Below are 26,267 nucleotides of genomic sequence, written 5' to 3'. Positions count from 1 at the left end.
TGAGGAACCTGATCTCATTGTATAGGTTACAACCAATGTACAAATGATATCAAATGACCATCATAGCTAGGCTCCCAGGAACCTGAACTCATTGTAAAGGTTACAACACATGTACAAATGATATCAAATGACCATCATAGCTAGGCTCCCAGGAACCTGAACTCATTGTAAAGGTTACAACACATGTACAAATGATATCAAATGACCATCATAGCTAGGCTCCAAGGAACCTGAACTCATTGTAAAGGTAACAACACATGTACAAATGATGTCAAGTGACCATCATAGCTACATGTAGGCTCCGAGGAACCTGAACTTATTGTATAGGTTACAACACATGTACAAATGATATCAAGTGGCCTTCATAACTAGGCTCCCAGGAACCTGAACTCATTGCATAGGTTACAAGACATGTACAAATGATATCAAGTGACCATCATACCTAGGTTCCGAGGACCCTGAACTCATTGTATAGCCTATAGGTTACAACACATGTACAAAAGATACCAAGATTCAAGTGACCATCATAGCTAGGCTCTGAGGAACCTGAACTCATTGTATATGTTACAACACATGTACAAATGATATCAAGCGACCATCATAGCTAGGCTCCAAGGAATCTGAACTCATTGTATAGGTTACAACACATGTATAAATGATATCAAGATTCAAGCTTAAGTGACCATCATAGCTAGGCTCCAAGGAACTTGAGCTCATTGTAAAGGTTACAACACATGTACAAATGATGTCAAGTGACCATCATAGCTAGGCTCCCAGGAACCTGAACTCATTGTAAAGGTTACAACAGATGTACAAATGATATCAAATGACCATCATAGCTAGGCTCCCAGGAACCTGAACTCATTGCATAGGTTACAACACATGTACAAATGATATCAAATGACCATCATAGCTAGGCTCCAAGGAACCTGAACTCATTGTAAAGGTAACAACACATGTACAAATGATGTCAAGTGACCATCATAGCTAGGCTCCAAGGAACCTGAACTCATTGTAAAGGTTACAACACATGTACAAATGATATCAAATGACCATCATAGCTAGGCTCCAAGGAACCTGAACTCATTGTAAAGGTAACAACACATGTACAAATGATGTCAAGTGACCATCATAGCTAGGCTCCAAGGAACCTGAACTCATTGTAAAGGTTACAACACATGTACAAATGATGTCAAGTGACCATCATAGCTAGGCTCCAAGGAACCTGAACTCATTGCATAGGTTACAACACATGTACAAATGATATCAAGTGGCCTTCATAGCTAGGCTCCCAGGAACCTGAACTCATTGCATAGGTTACAACCAATGTACAAATTATATTAAGTGACCATCATAGCTAGGCTCTGAGGAACCTGATCTCATTGTATAGGTTACAACACATGTACAAATGATATCAAGTGGTCTTCATAGCTAGGCTCCCAGGAACCTGAACTCATTGCATAGGTTACAACACATGTACAAATGATATCAAGTGACCATCATACCTAGGCTCCGAGGAACCTGAACTCATTGTATAGCCTATAGGTTACAACACATGTACAAAAGATATCAAGATTCAAGTGACCATCATAGCTAGGCTCTGAGGAACCTGAACTCATTGTATATGTTACAACACATGTACAAATGATATCAAGCGACCATCAAAGCTAGGCTCCAAGGAATCTGAACTCATTGTATAGGTTACAACACATGTATAAATGATATCAAGATTCAAGCTTAAGTGACCATCATAGCTAGGCTCCAAGGAACTTGAACTCATTGTAAAGGTTACAATACATGTACAAATGATGTCAAGTAACCATCATACATGTAGCTAGGCTCTCAGGAACCTGAACGCTTAGTATAGGTTACAATACATGTACAAATGAACCAGGGCTTCCAAAAAATATTTGAGCCAGCTGGATAAATCTCATATATAAGACTTAGTAACAAAAATCAATCTTGGTAAAAGTTGAGCATCACATATTAAAACAAAATAAATGTGTAATTAAAGATTTCAACAAATGAAAAAAAAATATGAACCCCTTATAATTAAAAACCACCTCCCCAACTTTTAATTTTTAATACCCTCCCTTTGAAACAATGACCCCTAAACTTAATCACAGCCTTCCCTTTCAAGTACGGAACCTTGTAGTACAAATTAAGAGAGATACATACACTTAAACTCAAGTTAGTGTATAGAAACTAGAAAAATGCTTACTTTGGCTCCTTTTTTGCTTCTAATTCCTGCATGTTTGAGGCAATTACCCCCAAACTCAATCCCTCAGTCCCTGCCTTCCTTTTGTGATATGGAAAATTGAAAAACAATGTCAATGAGATCCATACAATTACACATTAGTAATTGTCCAGAAACTACAAAAATGCTTCTTTTTGGCCCCTTTTGGCCCCTGAATTCCTAAACTGTTGAATTGGTACCATAACCTCAACCAGATGCTCCGCAGGGCACAGCTTAATACGACCGCAGAGTTCGAACCCTGAACATTAGGGCAAGTATGGACACAACATTCAAGCTTGATACAGCTCTGAATTTGGATTGTGATTAAATAGTTGACACACATAGACACATAGATTTCTATTTACTTATACCTAAGTGATGGTGCGAAAACCAAGGAAAATGCTTATTTGGGACCCTTTTTGGCTTATTCTAAACTGTTGGGACTTCAACTCCCAAAATCAATCCCAACCTTCCTTTAATGGTCATAAACCTTGTGTCAAAATTTCACAGATTTCTATTAACTTAAACTAAAGTAATTATAGTGCGAAAACCAAGAAAATGCTTATTTGGGCCCTTTTTGGCCCCTTAGTCCTAAACTGTTGGGACCAAAATTTCCAAAATCAATCCCAACCTTCCTTTTATTGTCATAAACCTTGTTTTCAAATTTCATAGATTTCTATTCACTTATACTAAAGTTATAGTGCAAAAACCAAAAGTCTTCGGACGCCGACGCCAATGTGGATACCAATATACGACCAAAAAATATTCAATTTTTGCAGTCGTATAAAAATCAATCGGGACCTTACTTTCGTGCCTGCTTCTTAACTTTTATGTTTTGGTACTGAAAGTTTATCAATTGGAACCTTAATGAATAATTAACACATAATCACTATGAAGCACATGTACATTGTATAAATTGTTTATATTAAGTGAGTTAATGAGTGATGTTATAATTTTATGAGTACACGTGTACATTTGTACAAGAGACCACTTTCGAGTTTGTAGTCACTGGAAAAAACTGACCAATTATGCGAGCCTTTATGACATCATTTACCTGATAGAGGGGATCGTCTGTATCCCTGCACTATCAACGTTCATCAAGCGTCTTAGTGATCGTCAATGTGGAGGATAAACTTGAAATAATATTTGTTCAATGTCATGAGTTACTTAATCGCAATTCTCTAATGACAGCATTCTGATTTTCAATTATGAGAATTCAATTTGCCGAATATTTCGTGCAATGTAGCATCATAGTTTTCTAACCACTCGCTTAACATGAGAACGGAAGTGATGATGCCCCTAAACACACAAATGATGTTCACTAAAACCAAAGTATTAGACAGAAATGAATCGAACTCGAAAGTTGTCTATTGATAAAAGTTTTGGTGTATTAAAATTTTCATTTAAAAATTGGTTAATATTAATACTAGATCTTTGTTTGATTTTTCTCCTCTTTTGCAATCATTCTTTCTCTTTGCTCTTTAATACTGAATTTAATCACTGCATATTGACAATCTATTGCACTTGGTTGGATAAGATTACGGAAAGACAAAAATTCAATAGCAATATTTTTCAGATGATTTGAACAAAATAAAGGATTTTCTTTTAAAGAAAGTTTATGTACAAAAAGTACATGTATTCTATGGGAAAGCCTAGCATGCTTAATCAAGTATACAAATGTATTCATATTTTTTTTTCAATTTGAAAGATCATATGAAAAACAACAGAACACAGTTACAGATTGCCAGAATCTTTGCTGGTAAAAGATCACTGTGAGCTGTGAGTATATACATGTACAGGTATTTTGGATGACATGACTCTTATGAACAAAACATACCTGCATTCTAAATTTATTTCCATTTGATATTTCTTCAAATCTTTTTGATTGCCTGAAATTATATATATTTATTAATTATAGATTTTTCAACAATAGACTAAAGACTGAATTTGTGTTTTATATACATTGTACATGATATATGAATAAAAGGAGATGTTTATATGTTGAAACAAAAACAGCATCAAAATGTAGTTATTGATCGATTACCTGCATTGATGTAAGGGTTAATATTTACATACATGACAAATAACAGATACAAAATGTAAGTATTCATAAAATTTAGCATGCTTAGTACACAGCTACCTGCTGAAATCTTCAAAAGTTGCCTTTATTTGTAATAATCAAGTTCTCTATTCTTTCTTTATCAGGTCACTGTTTATTTCCCTTTCCCTAAAAATAATGCAAATTTTGCTTGCATGCTTATCAATATACATCAGTACATTGTAACACATTTTTTGGTAAAGTCAGACAACTTTATTGTCAAAAACTTTAAGTAGAAAGTTAATTTATTGAATTTTTTATTTGAAAGTCACATTGTATGATTGAAAGATGCATTATGTTCTTAATAGGTATATATACAGTAATAAAATGTGGTATGTCAGAGTGCCTTTGAGACAACTGTCGGACTCCATCCAAGTCACAATTTGTAAAAGTATATCATCATAAGTCAAAGTACGGTCTTCAACACAGAGCTTTGGCTCACACTGAACAGCAAGCTAATATTCTTTAGTAGAATTTTCAAAATGATCTGTTGTTCACTATTGGGAACAATGTTTTTTTTTTATAAAACCACCACCTATGAGTGACTACCGATCTCTGAGGCTCTAAGAAACTTCCACTTTTCTTCCTACTCAAATCTCTTAAATATGATCAGATGACTGTGTGTTAGCATCTTTTTCATTTTAGATAAATTGCATTCATGTATTTCCTTGTATATTTTCAACATCAATGCTTCTGAGTAATGTTATTATATAATTACATTTACACAGTCAAAGAGTTGGTTATTGAATAACACGAATTCAACTGGAGCAACTACATTGTGTATTTCATAAACAAATACTCTAAATTGGTCAGATCTACATTGTACATGTATATTCTACAATTTTTACCCAAATGACCCCCACAATGGTTGCATAGTTTTGAAATAGATTTTAACAACAAATGGATTCAGATACTTTTCACCATACCTTATCCTGGGACATATTTTACAATAAAAGTTCACATATATCAGTCAGAGCTCAGACATAAATAAGTCTGAATCTGCTTTTGACTCATAGAGGTCTAAATTTGTAAGTTTTAGGATTTGTCTCCCTTTAATGTAAGACAAAATACGACTTGAATAAGTCCAATATTGTTAAACAAGAAATAATTGACCAGAATCAAAAAGTTGCAAATATCGACTCCTACAAGTCGATGAGTGATCAAAATTGGTTAACTTCAAGACCCACGCATATTTATAAGGAGGTCATGCATCTAAATCAAATAATGACAACATTGAAAGCCAATGCTTTGTCTTCTAAAGAAAAATATGAATGAGAGTCTAAAAAATCGGAGATAATGTTAATTAACCTTACAATGCAACCACCTGGAATCACACTTAATGAGGTAAAACATCTGTGTTTAGTAAGGATGTTCAATTAGATAATTAAATATAGATAGCTCAAGTCCTTGTGAACTCTCATACAGATTTTTGCTGTCATAGGTGGTGTAGTTTGGCCGCAAAGTAACATTAAGTTTTTTCACCAACATAAATAGACCTAAACAAGTCTGTCATTTTCTGACTTAGATAAGTCTAAAATTGAAACTACATTTTTATAATAAATACATGTTTCGACTTATTTAAGTCAGAAACAAAAATAGACTTGTTTATGTCTGAGCTCTGACTGTATATAAATCTACCGTTAACAGGATATAGTAAAGTATTATATAGCTTTGCAGACTTCGTACCAATTCACAGGTAACACCAACCTTATATACATGTATGATACATGTTAAGCGAGAGCAATATCTCTTGCACGTAAAAGACATCATTGTAGATTATGAAAAAGAGCAGGCTATATATAGCTAATGCCGCTAGAAGGCAGCACTCGCAACCACAAAGTGGAATGAAAATGATAAAAGTTGTAATAACTTGTTTCCCAATCCACTATTAACATGATTAATAAATATGTTTAAACTACAAATGTAATATATATGGTATTGACAACTTTTGATTTTCTGCAGTTTTCCCTTTATTTTCCTGTCATTATCATATAGTCCAAATAATTACGACGTTTTGAAAGGCTACAAGATTTTTTTCTTTGACGCATAGTAACATCGATGAGCCAAAGAAAAAAAAATATTATAGCCTTTCAAGATGTCATAATTATTCGTAGGAAGTCGTCCAAGCTAAAATTTAAAATAGTCTTCCAAGACGTCATAAGTATTTGGACTATTATTTGGACTACATGTACCTGTCACACTGCCTATGTTAGAAAAAATGTACAGTGTACATCACAATAAAATCCAATTGTTCTATGATGTCATTCACACAGATTGACCTCAGGTCACCCAATATAATGCATTAAAAAATACAACTCAAGATTGTTGTATTTGAACTGATTAAAAAATTGAAGGAAAATAATATCCCGATCATAATAATAAAGGCCAATGCTCCATATTTTTATAGATATGTATGGTGAAAAACACTTATACAATAAGTTGGTAAGAAGGCATGTTGTTTGAAGTCATTTGGACATTAATCTGTTACATTTCTTTCATTTGTCTTTGCCATTTAGCTTTTGATGATGAAAATGGTCAAGATATTAATAATGAGATGAAGAGAGTCCTGAAATGCATTCAGCAGAACTGATAATGATTTTTTTAGCACGGGATATGACAATATCAATAAACATTACCTGTCTGTTGTTACACATAATCGAAATACACAAAAAATCCTCCTCAAAATCTAAAAATGTTCTGTATCATTATGCATTTTCCAAAATCATCTTAGAGCTATTTTTGTCTATCCCTTGTGCCTTTCTCTTATGCTATCAAACCAATTTTAATTAGAAGTTATCAGTCTTTGTGTTAAATTGTTTGCAGAGGTTCTTCTCTGTTTCACAGACTCTTCATTCTATCTTAATTCAACTTTTTTATTTTGTGTGTACTTTTGCGATGAATGAAGAAGCAGGTCCTCGATTTTGAAAACCGCCCGGATGAACTATATCGTTTCCGAATATAATTTTTGGAAAATTACTTTCAATATTTGCTTTCTTAATTTTGTTAATTGCATGACACATATATTTGTAAATATTTCATATAATAACATATCATTTACTATAGTTGTTACAGAAGATTATCAAGGTGTGGATTTTTTAATGTTACCCTTGAAAAAGATTACCTTCTGGTCCTCATTACTGCATAAGTTATCGTGACGACATGAACTCTAATATAACACATAATTTCATTGGTGTTTATTTTACATCTCAAAATACTAACTAATCAAAACTTGTTTAATAAAATACAGATTCAGATGCTGGAATTCTTACTAGAGGCTCCATGTGCACAACTGACCCGTAATATAGCAAGAACATTCATATTAAAGATTTATATATTATCATAATAAGATAAGATATATTTTGTTTATTATTTCCAGCAGTATATGTGTATATATGTCTCTGGTTTATCCTTATCTAACATACATATATTTTTTTTTTATATAAATAAGGCCTTTAGATTTCTCGTTTGAATTGTTCTTATAGCTGACTATTCAGTATGGGCTCTTCTTCTTCTTCTTCTTCTTCTTCTTCTTCTTCTTCTTCTTCTTCTTCTTCTTCTTCTTCTTCTTCTTCTTCTTCTTCTTCTTCTTCTTCTTCTTCTTCTTCTTCTTCTTCTTCTTCTTCTTCTTCTTCTTCTTCTTCTTCTTCTTCTTCTTCTTCTTCTTCTTCTTCTTCTTCTTCTTCTTCTTCTTCTTCTTCTTCTTCTTCTTCTTCTTCTTCTTCTTCTTCTTCTTCTTCTTCTTCTTCTTCTTCTTCTTCTTCTTCTTCTTCTTCTTCTTCTTCTTCTTCTTCTTCTTCTTATCCATCAGATTTTTGATAATTACTAACTGCTGCGCATGCGTAGGATAATAATAAATAAATATTTACAAAATAAAAGTGCCAAAAAATAAACAAATACTAACATGACATGTGGTTAAAACTATTTACATAACTACTAGGTTTACTGTTCTATATTGTAGAGAACAGTAGGTGTCAACTGTTCTCTAAAAATATTTAGAGTGGGAGAAAGTACTACCTTTGGAGGTAGTACATTTCATTGTGTAATAGTATACGGAAAAATTGAATATTTGTAACAATCTTTAAATGTAAGTAGGTGTCTGTAAGTTTGTGGATGAAATTGTCGGGTTCTCTTGTCTGTTGGTATGAGTAATGTTGATGGTACAGCGACAATATGATGAACAATTTTATAAAACATTATAAGTCTACTTTTAAGTCTGCGTTGTTGTAAAGTAGGCCAATTTAAAGTATTGAGCATGTCTGTAACGCTACTGATGTTGTGATAACGGTTACAGGCATATCTAGCAGCCCAACGTTGAACCATTTCAAGTTTATTGCATTGTTCAGCAGTATGAGGGTTCCAAACCGAACAAGCATATTCTAGTTTAGGTCGGACAGGTGCTAGATATGCCTGAGACTTACTGTTTGTAATGGATGTTTTCAGATTTTTTTTTAAGAAAGCCTAGGGTTTTATTAGCATTACCAATGATGTTATTTGTATACTGTGTCCATTTTAAAGTCTGATTGCAGTGTTACTCCTAGATATTTTGCTCATTGTTGAAGGCCGTACGGTGACCTATAGTTGTTAATGTCTCATTCATTTGGTATCTTGTGGAGAGTTGTCTCATTGGCAATCATACCACATCTTCTTTATATATACAACTCCTAGAAACATCAACCCAACAATATTAGATGTGTAAATTTGCTTTTGCAATTTTTTTTGTTCTTCCCTCTCCGGGATTCTAACCCATGTTACTTAGATATCGTTACACCAAAATCCTGAATATAATATAAACACTAGACTGTAAAAAATATATATATTATATAATTATATACATGTACAGTGCTTATTATCACAAATAAATCCCCAGATAATTATAAAATTTGGATTGTGTCACTCTTATCATTATAGTGAAAAATGTATGTCCATTTAAATCTGCAAATATTTTTATCTTTTTAATAATGTTTCTCTTTTTAATAATATTTCAAGGGCCGTAACTACATTGAGGCAAATGCCTCATGTTAGAAATTAATTAAAAAAAAAAACTGAAACGAAAGAGTGTTTTTATATCAAATTGTTTTCACGGAAAGTGTCTAGCAAGAAGTTCTCTTCACTCTCTGGTGTTGCCCCTGCATGTTTTTTCGTGATCCATGTTTCTATTTTACTTTTAGTTTTCAGAGTTGATGGTCTATTGTTTGTACTTCTGTGTCCCGGGTTTTTCTTTTGTACTTTATTGTCCGACTTTATGACTATAGTCTGAGTGTTGATTTTCTTTTGCAATGTTGCATGCCCACCGATACCCAGATATTGTGCGAGAAAATTGCTACAAGACACAGAAATAAAATTGTCGTCTCTGCATGGAGAATTGAACTTGATATCAAAGAATGCAAATGTCTTTTTTTTTTGGTAGATTAAACTAGATAGCTGACATGGTATAAATTAAAGTAAGGTCACCAATTTCCCGGTATCAAATAATTTAAAAAAAAAAAACAATAATATATAGCCATATGACCTTTTCCATTGAAGGGTTAAACTTGCATTACGTCATGTTCGGACCCTTTAACAGAAAACAAAGGAATATGGAGTAAATGTGCACGAAACCTAATCGCACACAAAGTCAATGCATAGAAAAAGTACTAATGATCAATGGTCAAAAATGCTGGAGGGTCTTCAATAATAAAAAAATCATTAATACCGTAAAACAGGGCCAAGATGGTCCCTAGTGTCGACTTAAGCAGTACTAGTACTTAAAGTATACTGCACTGTCACTATATTTAAATCTAGTCATAAAAAATCACTAAAGTCTAAGCACTATACAAGACAAGAACAGACAGACAGATCCGGTATTAATGCTTATGATTGAGAATTACGATTTTTGCTTTATCCTATATATCGGTCTTTTAATGTTGTCCATAAAACCTAATAGTCTTAAATTACAATGAATCTATGTTTTTGCTTTGAGACCAGAATATTGTCGAAAAATAGCTAAAGATTAATTGCGTTTCAATGTCAGAAAGAGTCCCGGAAACGCTCTGAATGCACGATTTGCGTTATTTTTCTCAGAGCTTCTTGGGGCCTTCAGCGGCCCCCAGACCCCTCGCCAATTTTTTTTCATCTCGCTCCGCTCGGCGAATATATTTTGCCCCACTATTAAAAGAGGCTTGTTATAGCCCTAATTTCTAACTCCTATTTGCCACAGACAAATGTAATACATAAAACTATCCAACAGTGCTCATTCCCACAAAAAAAAAACAAGCTCAAAATTTGGTGGATAGACAAGATTTTTCCACAGCGATGGATGCGTATATACATTGGTGAAGGGTTACGTTAGAGAGAAAAGAAATTGGATGTTCTGCTGCAGTGCATATGACTGCAAGAGATATTTTAAAAGTCTTCTGGAACCCCAGATTAAAAGTTGAACTGCAACATTGCAAAGGGTTAGTGTATTATTTTATGTTATCAAAATGTTAAATGTTTTTAAATGTTTATTGTTTATTTATTATTCTGTGGAAAATTAAATCTCAAGAATCTATCTGTGAGTTTGGATGAATAATTCCATGTTTTAATTTGTACCAGAAGCCCAAGTCACGCATTAGTTAACATGGATTTAAAATGTCCACGATTAAAATCACATTTACATGTTTATTCTAGATAATTTTTAAAAAATGTTCAGCCACATTTAAAGGACCTATCTATTTTTAATTCCCAAACATAATTGTTATTACTTAAGCAACCTTGTTAACAGTTTAGATTTATATCTAATCGGATGAGAATACAGGAATTTTTAAGGGGAAGCTCCTTCAGCTCCCTCCTCCCCCAAAAAATCTGCCTCAGCAATTTTAAACCCATTTACGCTGTATATTCATGTAGCTGTACAGTGGAGCCTATGGGACTACAATATAAGTAGACATCTGAATCACCGGAAATCAACCTATATTTTCATGTAAAATGTATAATTTGATAATTAAATTTTAACACATTTATACATTTTTATACGACCGCAAAAATTGTTTTTTTTTTGGTCGTATATTGGTATCACGTTGTTTAAATTTGTTCTTGACATTGTTTTGTTCATTTAAAAATATAGGGACTACAGAGTTGGTGTATGTGGGTTCGATTCCCACCCTAGGCATTCATTTATATTGGCTGGTGCAAAGCGGGCAGTTTAGCTTAATGGCCCCATACTGACTCTATTGTTCATATGTCACTTAAAAAAATCAGGTCTTGCCATCTTTATTGTTCTTTTCGAAATATCATAAACAACAAAACCATTGAATAATTGTGAAAATTATACCACAAAGGCACAGATAAATGATGGTAAAACTTTAATTGTTTTGGCATAATTAACCTCGGCTGCCATCCAAGATCCAAAAAGATTTTATATTGATGAATTATATATATCAGATTTGGATTCTTTTGGTTACAAAACATTTTAGATGGTAGGTGGCGGACAAATCTTTTATTCCTAAAGGCTTAAAGCTTTCAGTTCTAAAATTTGCCCTAAATCATTACATTTTGACAAATTTGGAACATAAAATGTACTTTTATGAAAAGAACTGAGTTATTGAGCATTAAGACTTTTGAAATAGACCCATTTACGAACCAAATTGTGAAATTTTTGGAGTTTTATGGTAAAGTTTATATTTTAGGCCATTTTGGGCAATAAGTGATATATACCAACAATAACCAATAGTAATGATTGAATGAGATTATACATGTATATATACTGTTTTATATTGTTACATGTACATATATAAATGAAAATTAAAACCAAACTGTTGTCATTGGTCTTTTGTGGATAGTTGTCTCATTAGCAATCATACCACATCTTCTTTTTAAGGTCTTTCCTCTCCGCGAGGAAAGACCGTATTGTTTTTCTAATGTTTTTTTTTCTTTTTTTTTCTTCCAGCATTTTTTGGCGCGCCCTCCTACCGCTTCTATTGGACTTATCAATACCAAAATTGGACCATAGATAGACCTCAACATGAACTTTAACCAGATGAACTTTTGTAGGATTTCACCATCCCCTTTAGAAGTTATCTCCCTTTTATTGATTTTTTTCAACATGGTCCCCCCAAAATGTGTTAAAAGATATCATGACTTTATTTGGACAATAGGTAGATCTCATCATGATGTATTACCATATGAGGCTGCATAGGGTTTCATCATCTCCTTTAAGAGTTATATCCCCTTGAAGCAATTTCTTTTATTTGCATTTTTCTCAAAAAGTATTAGAGATAGAATCGATTTGAAAATGGCAGCATGTACAAGAGCAGATGGCAATGTTTATAAAGTAAACATAAACAATTAATTTGTTACTAAGCCTTATAAGGAGTTATTTCCCTTTACAAATTATAAATATTTTTTGAAAAGTTCTATTTCGAAAACCAGAAGTCATAGAGACGTGGAACCTTCACCAATAATCTTAAATTCATGTGACCTTTAATATGCACCCAAGGTCAAAGGTCACCGAGTGCAAAAAAAAATTACGCTGCAATTTCAAGCTTACATATTAGAAAAACGATAAGACTTTGCTGCATATATACAGCATGTAAATTGTTCCTCTCGACGAGCTCTACATTTGATACAATAAGCCCAAAAATGTCTGACCATCTGTTTAAAAGTTACAATGGGATGATTCTTAAAAGTATAGTATTGTGTGTATATCTTTTTAAAGGTAACAGATATCAACCTACTATAAACTGCAAAGATGATCAGTAATTCAAGACCTTCAATTTGAGGTCAATGTTAGGTCATGATGAAATTTCACCTTGATCTTCACAGTATACAATGACCTTGACCTTGTGACAGTTGAAAGGTTAAGTAGTCTTGAGTTGAATGGTGCTAATCCCATGTCTCTACGACTTCCGGTTCTTAAGTTTGGTATTGCATCATATATTTGATGATTAATTGTGACCTTGGTGAACTATGATATTGTCCCAACTCTTTTTCTATAATGTTGTCCTTCAACTGTAGATCATTTATCATTTAACAGATTTGAGATATCTATAATTGTCGTTTTCGAGGAAATGCAGTTTGTAGTTTTGCGAGCGGCGGCATGTATTTCTGAATGAACAACAGCTTACCACCTAAAATGTTTAAGAAATTGAAGAGGTTAACATAGTTATATGTTTGACTAAATACCAAAAACATTCCATGGAAAAAAAACACCAAAAATTCATTTTGAAATTTTCAAGTTTTACATTGACTTTGTTAGTTTCATAACTTCTATTTATATAGTAAATATTGCATCATTATTTGCACTTTGTCAAATGGGGTCATCTGATATATCAAATTAAAGGTCTTAAAAAACTCTACTTAAAAATGAAAATTGTAAACCCCCTTTTTATCCCAGGAGGACGGGTGGGGTCATTTAGTGCAAAAATTCAAATTTCTCAGATTGTAAGGTTGTCGCATATCAAATGAAAGAACATAAAGCATACATTTAAAATTTCAAATTGACGTCTCCCAAAAGTGGGTTGGATGGGGTTATTTAGTGCAAAAAAAAAATAATTAAATTTTCTTTTAAGATAGGGTTGTTGTATATCAAATGAAAGGGTATGATGTGTACATTTGAAATATCAAATTCCCGACCTCCAAAAATTAGTTGGATAGGGTTATTAAGTGCAAAAATCAAACTTTCTAAAACATGGCGTTATTGCATATCAAATGAAAGCTCATTTACTCTATGTTACATATATCATACTTCCGATCTCAAAAATGTAGGCCAATGAGGTCATTAAGTGTAAAAAGCGAAAAGTTTGAGAAGGTATGCTTGTCGTATATCAAACGAAAGGTCGTACAAAGTACATTACGAAGACATCAGTTTTACAGGAAAGACCTTTCAATTGTTTTACAAACAATTGAGATACTAGTTTATATGTTGTCATTATTCATAAAAAAGAAAAGAAAAGGGAGGTATGATTGGTAATCAGACACGAGCTGTAGACAAAATGATGAAAAAGAAATAAAGCTTACCATACAACATTTTTACAATCAGAAAAAAAAACTATACATATAAATCAGTTTGAAATAGCCATGAAATGACAAATGTTAAACAATATATATACGAGAAGACTAATGGCCACATCAATGTACAAACGGGAAATCAAGATATACACCAAAAAATTACAAGCCCTGTTTTACAGGCTTTTACTTAGGACAGACACATTCATATGGTAGTTGTGTTCTATATATATGGTGCAAAATTTTCTCATTGCTAAAACCAGTGGTATCCAAAGTATTAAATCAAGAACAAAGTGAAAAAAGACTAACAGTTGAAAAACTATCCAGATGTTGTGAAATTCAATTAACAAAAATACCATCATTAGTGAATGGCTATCTACATATAATACATTGTAATATTTACAATGAACCATTTAATAATTAGAAAACAGAACCAACAATGTACATGTATAGCTGCTGATTTTTTTCTAAAATATAATGGATAAATGATTAACTGTGTTACAATAAAACCAAGATAACTCAGTGAAGCTATTGAAGAGTTTGTGTTGACTGCAACAAAAATCTAGAAAAAGGGATAGTAATCTTGCTGCATGTGTTACATAACATCCATTTAATTAGTAATTGATCCAAAAGGTAATGTTTCACAAAATAGAAGACCTGGATACTACATGTACAAACATTGTTAATAAATGCCATTTGTAGAGCAGGATCTGCTTACCCATCCGGAGCGCCTGAGATCACCTGTTTTGGTGGGGTTCGTGTTGCTCAGTCTTTAGTTTTCTATGTTGTTTCTAGCGTACTTTTATTTGTCTGCATGTCTTTTTCAGTTTTAGTCATGGAATTGTAAGTTTATTTTCGATTTATGAGTTTGCTGTTCATCTGGTATCTTTATCCCTTACATTACAATTTATCTGTTTTAATATGATTGTCTTGAACCTCTTTATCATAGTTCAGTGAGTGACTATATAGCTACTCAAAGAATTGTTTGCTATGTTGATTCTCTATTATAAGTTATCTGCTAACGATGTTTGTATGTGTGCAACTATATGGTCATAATGTCAATCTAACAGTTCTCATTTGACCACGTAATCATTGATAATTCACAAAGTTAAGTTTCCTAGTTCAAGTCAGTATCTCAGATATGATAGAAGATTATATTATTTGTACTATATTGTAAGGTGAACATATCTGTCTGGCAGGTATAATATAAACACCTGTCATTTATCAATAATTCAACATAACTTGAGGTCCCCTGATGTTCAGTACTTCAGTACTTTGATTTGAAAATCGTCATCGTCGTTTCGAAGACAGTTATACTTGTGAGTTAGTGTATGGATCTCTCTGAAATTGTACTGTAAGGTTCCATATCACAAAGGGATTAATCTTAGCCCCCACCTAAAATGAATCTTAATTCTGAAAGGCCCTACTGACAATTTCGGTCATGTCTCATTTACAATGTATGCGATTTTGATGATTTTCGCTGTTTACAGTTTTAATCTACAATGGTTCCAAAAAATACACAAAAATTGTTTAAAACTCGTCTTTCAAAGGCAATTACATCTACAACAAGTGGACTGATAGACACCAAATGAAAAAAGAAAAGCTCACCTCGTCATTTCAGATAAACAAATGACATGACATAAAGCAAGCAAATGACGGACAGAAATTCATACCACAAATCCTTGTATAAAAAAATAAAAAATAAGAAAAATGATCATCAAATTAGCATCCTTATGTCTTGCCACTCTCACATTGGATATACATAAAACTATAACTGCTTCAATTCTAATAATTTCAGTGGCGGATCCAGGGGGGGGGGGGGGTTCCGGGGGTGCGCACCCCCCTTTATTTTTGCCGATCAATGCATTTGTATCGGGACATATGTTTTGCACCCCCCCTTTGCCCTGGGTGCCCTGGGTTAGCACCCCCCCTTTCGAAAATTCCTGCATCCGCCCCTGAATTTTATCCTGGTCGAAAGTCGTATCATTTGCAATCATACCACATCGCCTCCTTTTTTTTTTTTTTTTTGGTAAAAGCAAGTATACATAGTAATCTTCGAGATTTGTACACCCGTCTTTTTTTCAATCCAATGAGTCAAACTCTCTTCCAACCGACCTATACTCTGTTCTACAGTGTAATTACACCACTTGTTAAGGTTAGAGGGAGGATTGAGCACTCTCAAGTTTTTACATATTCAACCCCTCTGCAAACTGTACATGTCTGTCCCAAGTCGAGAGCCTACAATAGTGGTTTTCAGAGGCAGATTTAGGGGAGGCCCAGGGGCCCCCTTTTGTGGAAAACATTTGGTTGTAATATAAGAGAACCACTGAAGCATGACGAGAGCGGCCCCCTATTAGGCAGTCAGTGGGTCCAACTTATGAAAATTTCTTGATCCGCCACTGGTTTTATTGGTTGCTGTCTGTCGCATTTCAGGTTTTTTTTTATGATTATTGAAACATGCGTCACTGATGAGTCTTATGTAGACGAAACGCGCGTCTGGCGTACTAAATTATAATCCTGGTACCTTTGATAATTATTTACACCACTGGGTCGATGCCACTGTTGGTGGACGTTTCGTCCCCGAGCTAGGATATCACCAGCCCAGTAGTCAACACTTCGGTGTTGACATGAATATCAATTATGTGGTCATTTTTATAAATTTCCTGATACAAAACTTTGAATTTTTCTTAAAACTAAGGATTTTCTTGTCCCAGGAATAGATTACCTTAGCCGTATTTGGCACAACTTTTTGGAATTTTGGATCCTTAATGCTCTTCAACTTTGTACTTGTTTGGCTTTATAACTATTTTGACATGAGCGTCACTGATGAGTCTTATGTAGACGAAACGCGTGAAAAACTAAGGATATTCTTATCCCAGGCATAGATTACATAATTAGCTGTTTTTGGCACAACTTTTGGGAAGTTTGGATCCTCAATGCTCTTCAACTTTGTACTTCATGCTTGTTTGGCTTATATAACTATTTTGATATGAGCGTCACTGAAGAGTCTTATGTAGATGAAACGCGCGTCTGGCGTTCTAAATTATAATCCTGGTACCTTTGATAACTATTGAAACATGAATAAGGCTCTACTTTTAATTGTACTAGAACACACCCGCGAAATCGCGGGCATTCAGAGCGTAGTTTAAAGTATGTAAAGTGTTGTTGGAAGAATTTTGTGAAATATTGAATGACTGGAGAATTTCAGCAAAAGTATCATAAATCATAGGTTATTGGGGACAGGAAAATATTTTTTTTAATCCCTCCTCCTTTATTTCCAAAATTCCCAATTTGTGGTTTTCTATCAATTTCAATATGAATATACATTTAGTATGTTATGAACATTTAAGTAAGGAGCCTGTACTTCAGTGGTTGCCGTTTGTTTATGTGTTACATATTTGTTTTTCGTTCATGTTTTGTACATATTTAAGGCCGCTAGTTTTCTCGTTTGAATTGTTTTACATTGTCATTTCGGTGCCTTTTAAAGCTGAGTATGCGGTATGGTCTTTGCTCGTTGTTGAAGGCCGTACGATGACCTATAGTTGTTAATTTCTGTGTCATTTTGGTCTCTTGTGGAGAGTTGTCAACATGGCAATCATACCACATCTTCTTTTTTTTGTAATCAATGAATTTTGTAAAAGATTTAATGACTGGAGAATTTCAGAAAAGGTATCAAAAGTGCACATGAATAATTTTAGCGCTTATCTGTATATTATGAACATTCACTATATAAATAAAGTGTATTTACTTTCAATTCTAAGTTTCTAATCGATCCATGGTGGTCATTAATATAGTATACAGACCCTCTCTATTTAATAAACTCTGTGACCACCATGGATAGTAAACTTGAAAATGATAGCAGATAGTATTCTGAAAATACACTTTATTCGTATGTTCAAAGTATACAGAAAAACGCAAACCGGAAGTATAATCTGACTTAAAATTTGGTCCAATGACGGGACAATATCCGGATGCCCTTTTTCTCGCTTTTCTCCCAAAATAACTCAATCTGAATAATCATATGAATGGATGACAAATGCGACTATGCATTGTACCTATAGGACACAGAGGCGTGTTGATTAATTTATTGTGGAAAGAAGAGAAGCGACACCCAAAATTAAGTCTTCTCGTTTAATAGTATAGATTAGTCAAACATTAACTAACTATATGGTAGAGGTTTTACTCATTATTGAAAGCATTACAGTTACATGAAACTATTCACACCATTGTCCATTGGAATTATTGGTAGTTGTCTCATAACCATAGCAAATCTCCATATTCTTCTATCTCTTTTTAACTATACCAAGAAGAATAAAAATCCGACATGTTTAGTCCAATTAGTTTTTTTTAAGCATTATTATCCTTCTCAGGAAAGCAAGAGCACATGCTGAAATGCCTGCTTTAAAAATAAGATTCATAATTTATTTTATGCTAATGGTTTATCTGAACATGACCCAAAACTAAGAAAGACAAATTACACTCATTACAACACCAAATATAGTTGACATACAAGAAACATACCAAATCATAATTACTTCGATATTGATAAAAGAACAACGAAAATGAGGAAATCTGCCAGATATGTACACCTTACAATCTTTCTATACATAGTTTACACTGATGTAAAGGAACTATTTGTTTTATATATGTACAACTTTTCAGTATGTTCATGTCTTTTAATTGGGCTTGACTGCAATCATCTATGTATTCCACTCAAACCACCGCTAGGTGTCATCTTAAACTTGCAGTGCAAGTGGGGCAATTTGTTTGCTCTGTGTTGAAAGCCTCACTGCGACTGAGATAACGAAAAACAATAACAGCTCTTTTCCTTTGTTTTCCCAGTTTAGGAGAGGATTGAGCCTTTGTTAACCCTGTCACATTCTTAAGTGTCTTTGACGAAGCCAGGAACCTGTAGTTATTATGGCTGTCGTTGGTTCATATCTTGTAATTATTTTTTCAAATAGTTTTGTTATAAACTAGGTCGTTCGAATTGTTTCATATTTTTCATGTCGGGTCTATTAAAGCAGACTAGACAGTATTGGGTTTTCTAACTGCTGAAGGCTGTTCTGTTGCTTATAATACTTACATTTACTTCATTTGAATTAAAGTGGATAAGTTGTCTCATTGGCAATCATACCACATCTTATTTTCATATTAACCAGGAAAAATTGACATTCAGACGATGAAAATGAGGCCAAAGTCAGATATTAGCTGCCACTGACATGTACACCTTACAATCATTTCATACACCAAACTTAAAACTATGTTCATATCAAACAAAGGACACAGATGGATTCATGACAAAATTGTATTTTTGTGTTGGTGATGTGTTTGTAGACAGAGGCGGATTTAGGGGTGGCCAGGGGACCCCCCCCCCCCCTTTTGGGAAAAAATTTGGTTACTTATGTAGGGAATCACTGAAGCTTGACTAAAGTGGGTCCCCTCTTAAGCAGTCAGTGGGCCCCACTTATGAAAATTTCCAGATCTGCCACTGGTAGATCTTACTTTACTGAACATTCTTGCTTCTCACAATTATCTCCATCTATAATGAACTTGGCCCAGAAGTGACAGTGGAAAATATTTTGTAAAAATTCAAAAAATCCAAAAAGCTTAGTCCGTGTTTGTGTGTGTTACACTTTAATGTTGTGTCGTTGTTCTCTTATACTTAATGCGTTTTCCTCAGTTTTAGTTTGTTACCCCGATTTTGTTTTTTTGTCCATGGATTTATGAGTTTTGAACAGCAGTATACTACTGTTGCCTTTATTTGAAAATTGTTAAATTGACTATAAAGGGCAATAACTCCTTAAGAGGTCAATTGACCATTTTGGTACTGTTGACTTATTTGTAGTTCATTCTTTCCTGTACATTATTACTGTTTACAGTTTATCTCTATCTATTATAATATTCAAGATAATAACCAAAAGCTGCAAAATGTTTTTAAAATTATCAATTCAGGGGCAGCAACCCAAAAACAAGATGCCCAATTAGTCTGAAAATTTCAAGGGCAGATAGATGTTGACCTAATGAACAATTAAATCCCATAAGATTTGCTCTAAATGCGTTGGTTTCAGAGATATGAGCCAAAAACTGCATTTTACCCTATGTACTATTTTTAGCCATGTCAGCGATCTTGGATCACAGTCTTGGTCATCGAACACATTTTTAAAACTAGATACCCTAATGATGATTGTGGACAAGTTTAGTTAAATTCCTCCCTGCAGTTTCAGAGAAGATCTTTGTAAAATATTACAAAAGTTGTGAAAATTGTTAAAATTGACTATAAAGGGCAATAACTCATTAAGGGGTCAACTGACCATTTTGGTCATGTTGACTTATTTGTAGATCTTAATTTGCTGAACATTATTGCTGTTTACAGTTAATCTATCTATAATTATATTCAAGATAACCAAAAACGGCAAATTTTTTCTTAAAATTACTAATTCAGGGGCAGCAACCCAACAATGGGTTGTCCTATTCATCTGAAAGTTTCATGGCAGATAGACCAGACATATTTTTAAACTAGATACCCCAATGATGATTGTGGCCAACTATGGTTTAATTTGACCCTGTAGTTTGAGGAGATTTTTGTAAAAGTCAACGAAGGACGACAGACAAAGGACGCCAGACGCCAAGTGATGTGAAAAGCTCACTTAGTCCTTCGGGCCAGGTGACTGCTTAAAAAGATGAAATTCTGCTTACAGCGTCAGGGAAGCAGATCCAATCATGTAACTTTCACCTTGATTAATGAGTTTGAGAACATATAAACATTGCAATGACCCATAAATCAAATACTATTACCAATCATTGAGAATTTTAAATAAAAAAAAACTTTTTTTAAAGAAGTTGCTGAACCATGAAAATGACAAACGACATGTGACAGACAGAAACTTCCAAACATGGCATCTGTCTGTATTAATGATATGAACCTTCCAAGCCTATCAATTTCTGAAATATATAGCTTAATACAAGTAGCTTCTATTGCCGCCAGATTCATATGTCTTGCATTCTGAAGTTTTCGTGGCATGCGAGACAAAAACATTTTTAATAACAGTAAATAACAAGAAAAAGTCACCTTTTTTTTAATTACTGATAGGAAATTTAATTGTTAAAAGAGACATTCAAAATCATAATATTGCAAAATTAAAGACACTGTTACACAGTATACAGATATGATAGGTTTTATCTCAAAACATCTAAAATCGAACAAATTCTACTTCCATTTAAACATTCAAACTTTAAGGAAATTTAAGAATTCAAAATATATCTACTATTTACACCACCCTTAATGTTTATGGTCTAGAACTCTGTTTACAATTTTGTTTCCATATTAATTTTTGTTATTTTTATTTTTCTACATTTTGTTTTTACAGAGCTCTATATAATAAACATATTGGATGTCCAAGGCTATAAGCAAAGATATTCAAAATAAGAATATTGCAAATTTAAGACACTGTTTTAGTTAAATATATGGGGAAGATGGAGAGGTTTTGTCTCCTATATCTAATATTAAAAGAATTCTACTTCCGATTAAACATGTAAACTTTAAAGCCACTTTCAATACATAAGAAAAATGTACAGGTTGCCAATCAATTTAATATAACTAATGAAAGGAAAAAACTTATCGAACACAAATCATTCACAATAATATATGTTGGGTGTGAATTTTGGGTGAGCATACTCACTATTCACACCATCCTTAATGTTTATTATCTAGAACTCTTGTTTACAAATTTGTTTTCATAATATTTTTTATGATCTAGAACTCTGTTTGAATTTTGTTTTCATGTTATTTTTCACAATGTTTTTTAACAGAGCTCTAGATAATAAAAATATCAGATGTCTAAGGTTAGACACATCAACGCAAGCCATGTGTTTTGGTTGAAGACAAATTTACAAGTTGCAATATTTGTTTCATCTCTCTCCCAACTCATCATTATAAGTGTTCTCCCTCTCCCTCTCTGACCATTCTATATCTTTCTCTCTCTCCCTCTCTGACCATTCTATATCTTTCTCTCTCTCCCGCTGACCATATACTATTATGAAAATTCATTCATGTATTTTAATTGACAAGAATATAAGTCTTGGACGTGTTGATTGTTTTTCTATGCTGTTAATAATATGTTAAAGTTTGTTCTATGTTCATCAGTTGAGTCAGCTCTAACCTCTAAGTTAGTGATAAGGTAGCTGCTATGTTGATTGTTTCTCTTGTTAATTTCAGTATTTTTCTAATATCATCTACCCTTTAGTCTACAAGTTAATTTTTCTCTTCCTTGTTCCATGTGTTCTGTTATTCCCATATTGTATAACCTTCAGATGTTTATATGATCATCCGTTGAGACTGTCAGAGACCTAACCTCTGTCTGTATTGGTGATTATTTCTCTTGTTAATTTCAGAGTGTTGCTAGTTTCTTTTTCCATTTACTCTATGATTTAATCTGTCTCTTTCCTTATGCTATGTGGTCTGTTTTTCTTTCTTTCATATATTTGTAAGTTCATCAGTTCAATTATTCCTCCTCACTACAAACAACAATTTAATTAGTTAATGCAATTGGATAATACAAATTTAAAAGGAGAATGGATACATAACTTGAACCTTGACAAAAAGTTTTACAGCAATCATGATCAGTACAGTACTGTTCTGAAGACTTAATTACAACACCATAGAAATATTTCCCCTGATTTTGTCCCCTAAAAGCAGGCTCAGTATATCAAAGTCTCAATAAAGCCATGCAGATATGAATACAACATGAGGTGTACGAGAAAATATTTAATGCAGTTGATACCTCCAGTTGGAGTAATGTTACCATTATTGAACATTTACTGTTCATATTTCATAGCTGAAAACACTGCAGCAACTATCTGTTATGATGAAGAACAACAACAAAAGTACATTTACTTTAATCAACAGGTTATTTTCCAGTACATCATATTCACAAGTTGAACAAGTCAAACAGCTAGTTTATAAGCAGCTCTGTCTTATTGGCACCATGAAAGATATAGTAGCCAACTTCTACATTATTTGGTCTCTGGTAGAGAGTCGTCTCATCAGCATCCATACCAGATCATCTTATTTTTATTAGAACATTGTGACATCAGATGGACGGATAATTAATTTCCTAAGGAAGTTAAAGAATACCAACCTTGTATGAAGTAAGATTCAGTGCTATGTTTTACTCCCATCAGTTAATTTTGCTGGTTTGAACAATTTGTTGTACATCTGAAACATGGAAAATATTTCATAGTTTTGGTGATGATTTGCATGAACAGTATTTATATATACTTTATACCTTTGAGAATTTTACAGTTCTTTGTAATAGTGAGAATGCCTTTATAAAACTGATCACTTTGAGCTCATAATTTGGTCCCAATACATGTCACAATTGCCCAGAAAAATATTTCTATCAATTTGTTAAAATTTACCAGACTTGTGACAGATTTACAAGATATTGCTAGGAATTTTGGAATAGACAAATTAAATATTGGAAAGCATTTGCTGAATTCTATTGTAGTGCTGTAAAATTGTTTTATTTATGTGTTTATTCAGGTATTATGCATAACTGACCACAATCAAACCACTGGATTTCTTCATGTAAACACTTACCATTAATTAATCAGAATATTGTCCATTCTAATCTCTTTAGATATTCAATGCTGCATCAATCTGAAGAACAAAATGGCATCTGATTAAAGTGATTATTATCAAAGACAGAGTCATTATCAACCCTTAATATCTGAGTATGAAAAGATTATTTGTTGGCATTTTAAGGAAATTTCATTTTGCTCGATTGAATAATATGAAAATGCTGAACCTCAGAAAAAAGTTTCTAGGTAAAAGGTGTTGTTTGGCAATCCTTGTTTTTGTACGAAATAATTAATTTATTTTCTACCCCTTTTCAACATTGATAAATAACATTTATTTCTAAATAAATAGTACGTGTTTAAAGTAATGTGTTTATACCTAGATTATATAATCTTATGCTCCAAAGTCCTAGGATTTTCTTTAAAACAAGTTGTGGAACAGGAAATCTGAAGTCACATATTTCTCTTTTCAGGAAGAATATGAACAATTAATCTACAATAAAATATTTCACCTTTTATGAATGGCATGTCTGAACAATTAATTGAAATAATCTGTAAGTGTAACTGTTCAAATTAGCTTTTTGTAGTGTTTTTTTTAATTCTATAGCTTTTTGTAGTGTAAGAAATTTCAAAACAACCGCTGTCTTATGTCTTACAATTAACTCAGATGAAATATATAGATTTCATAAACAGGACAATGAAAAGTCAAAAAGCATTTATCAGAAGTAATATATGGTGTAACTTTGCTTCCCGTTGAACCAGTTATAAAATTCAACAATACAAAAATATATTTTCAAGCATATATAACCAAAACAAGAACATCATAAAATAAATCCAGACTAACAGGTTTGACCCTTGAAATTCAAAATTCATATTCAGTGAAAATAACACACTATTTACAGACTATTTATTAATACCTTAGTTTTTTTCTCAAGAAAACATCAGAATATGAAATGGAGAGCCGAAAATCTGATCAGCTATGTGTTCTGGATACTTCATTGTAAAAGGAATCTGTCTGTCTTCTGAATACTTCGTGCAACTTAGGAACATCTGTCTGTGCTATATAACATTTGTCTTCACTATAGAGCATTATGTAGGAACATATCTTCTATTTAGCACATTATGTAGAAGCATTTCTTCTTTATAGAACATAAATGTTATTATACAAGTCCTTTATTTTATTTTAAAAGCTATACTTATAGCATGAATGTGCCAGTTGTCCGACTGTTTATGCAATTAATCCACCAATCTCATAGAAAACTTCAATTTGAGCTTTTAGTATTTCTCAGTCTTTCATCTCTTTAGGTATCATTGATCACTTTTGTTGGATATTTCTTTATATAAAAAAGTCAGTTTCTTCATAGCAATATTCTATTGTCCTCCATTGCCATGACAATCATTGAAGACTGAATATATACATCTCATATAAAAACAGTTCCAAAGTTTCACAATTTTTCCAATACTTCACAATAGACATTTTTACAAACTATACAGTGCACTATACATAATAATAAACATAACTTTAAATATGCCTACTTTTAATTAAAACCACCCTCAATGTTTATTATCTAGAACTCTAACAATTTCGTTTTCATATTATTTTTTGTTATTTTTTTATTTTCACACTTTTTTTTTCCTTTTTTTTTACAGAGCTCTAGATAATGAAAATATCGGTTGTTTAATATTATAGGTTATAAAGTCATTCAAAATCAAATTATTGCAACATTTTAACACAATGTTAGCATTATTTTTGGAAAAGATAGATTTAAAACAATTTTTCAATACCAGTCAAAATGTATAGCTAGACAAAATAAGTCAATATATACAAATGAAAGAAAAAACCTGTTCAGCACAAAGAGGTCACCAATAAGTAATGAGTTGTAATCATAAATAAATCGAATAACAAGAAATTTTAAATATGCCTACTTTTTATTACACCTTCAATGTTTATTAACTAGAACTCTGTTTACAAATTTTGTTTTCATATTATTTTTTGTAATTTTTTTTTTTTTTCACACATATTTTTTTTTTCTTTACAGAGCTCTAGATAATAAAAATATCAGATGTTAAATGTTATAGGTTTGAACAAAGTCATTCAAAATCAAAAAAATATTGCAACATTTTAAGACAATGTTAGCGTTAATTTTGGAAAAGATAGATGTTGTCTTCAAATAACTAAAAGTAAAAGAATTGCACTTCCAAATAAATATTCCAACTTTAAAACAATTTTTCAATACCAGTCAAAATGTATAGCTAGACAAAATAAGTCAATATATACAAATGAAAGAAAAAACCTGTTCAGCACAAAGAGGTCACCAATAAGTAATGAGTTGTAATCATAAATAAATTGAATAAATAGAAATTTTAAATATGCCTACTTTTTATTCCACC

At 32.6% G+C, this 26,267-nt stretch overlaps 1 protein-coding gene and 1 long non-coding RNA gene across 2 annotated transcripts in view; both read right to left on the bottom strand.

Annotated features, from left to right (window-relative positions):
* LOC143058935 (voltage-dependent L-type calcium channel subunit beta-1-like) overlaps positions 1-7,255 on the bottom strand; it is a 52,302-nt gene extending 45,047 nt beyond the window's left edge. Inside the window, exons 1-2 of the mRNA XM_076232411.1 lie at positions 6,971-7,255; positions 4,074-4,125 (exon numbers count right to left, since the gene is read on the bottom strand). The gene's annotated coding sequence lies outside the window, so the exon portion shown is untranslated. The remainder of the gene's footprint in view (positions 1-4,073; positions 4,126-6,970) is intronic.
* A 14,115-nt stretch (positions 7,256-21,370) lies between these two features.
* Positions 21,371-23,500, bottom strand: LOC143058687 (uncharacterized). Its single transcript, XR_012973186.1, has 2 exons — positions 23,438-23,500; positions 21,371-22,814 (listed from the first exon to the last, which is right to left on the bottom strand). It is a non-coding gene; the product is annotated as an uncharacterized LOC143058687 (long non-coding RNA).
* Positions 23,501-26,267: the final 2,767 nt, after the last annotated feature.

The sequence above is a fragment of the Mytilus galloprovincialis genome, chromosome 14, assembly GCF_965363235.1.
Source record: "Mytilus galloprovincialis chromosome 14, xbMytGall1.hap1.1, whole genome shotgun sequence".
In the NCBI taxonomy this organism is placed as follows: Eukaryota; Metazoa; Mollusca; class Bivalvia; order Mytilida; family Mytilidae; genus Mytilus; species Mytilus galloprovincialis.
This window is presented reverse-complemented; position numbering and strand designations above follow the sequence as displayed.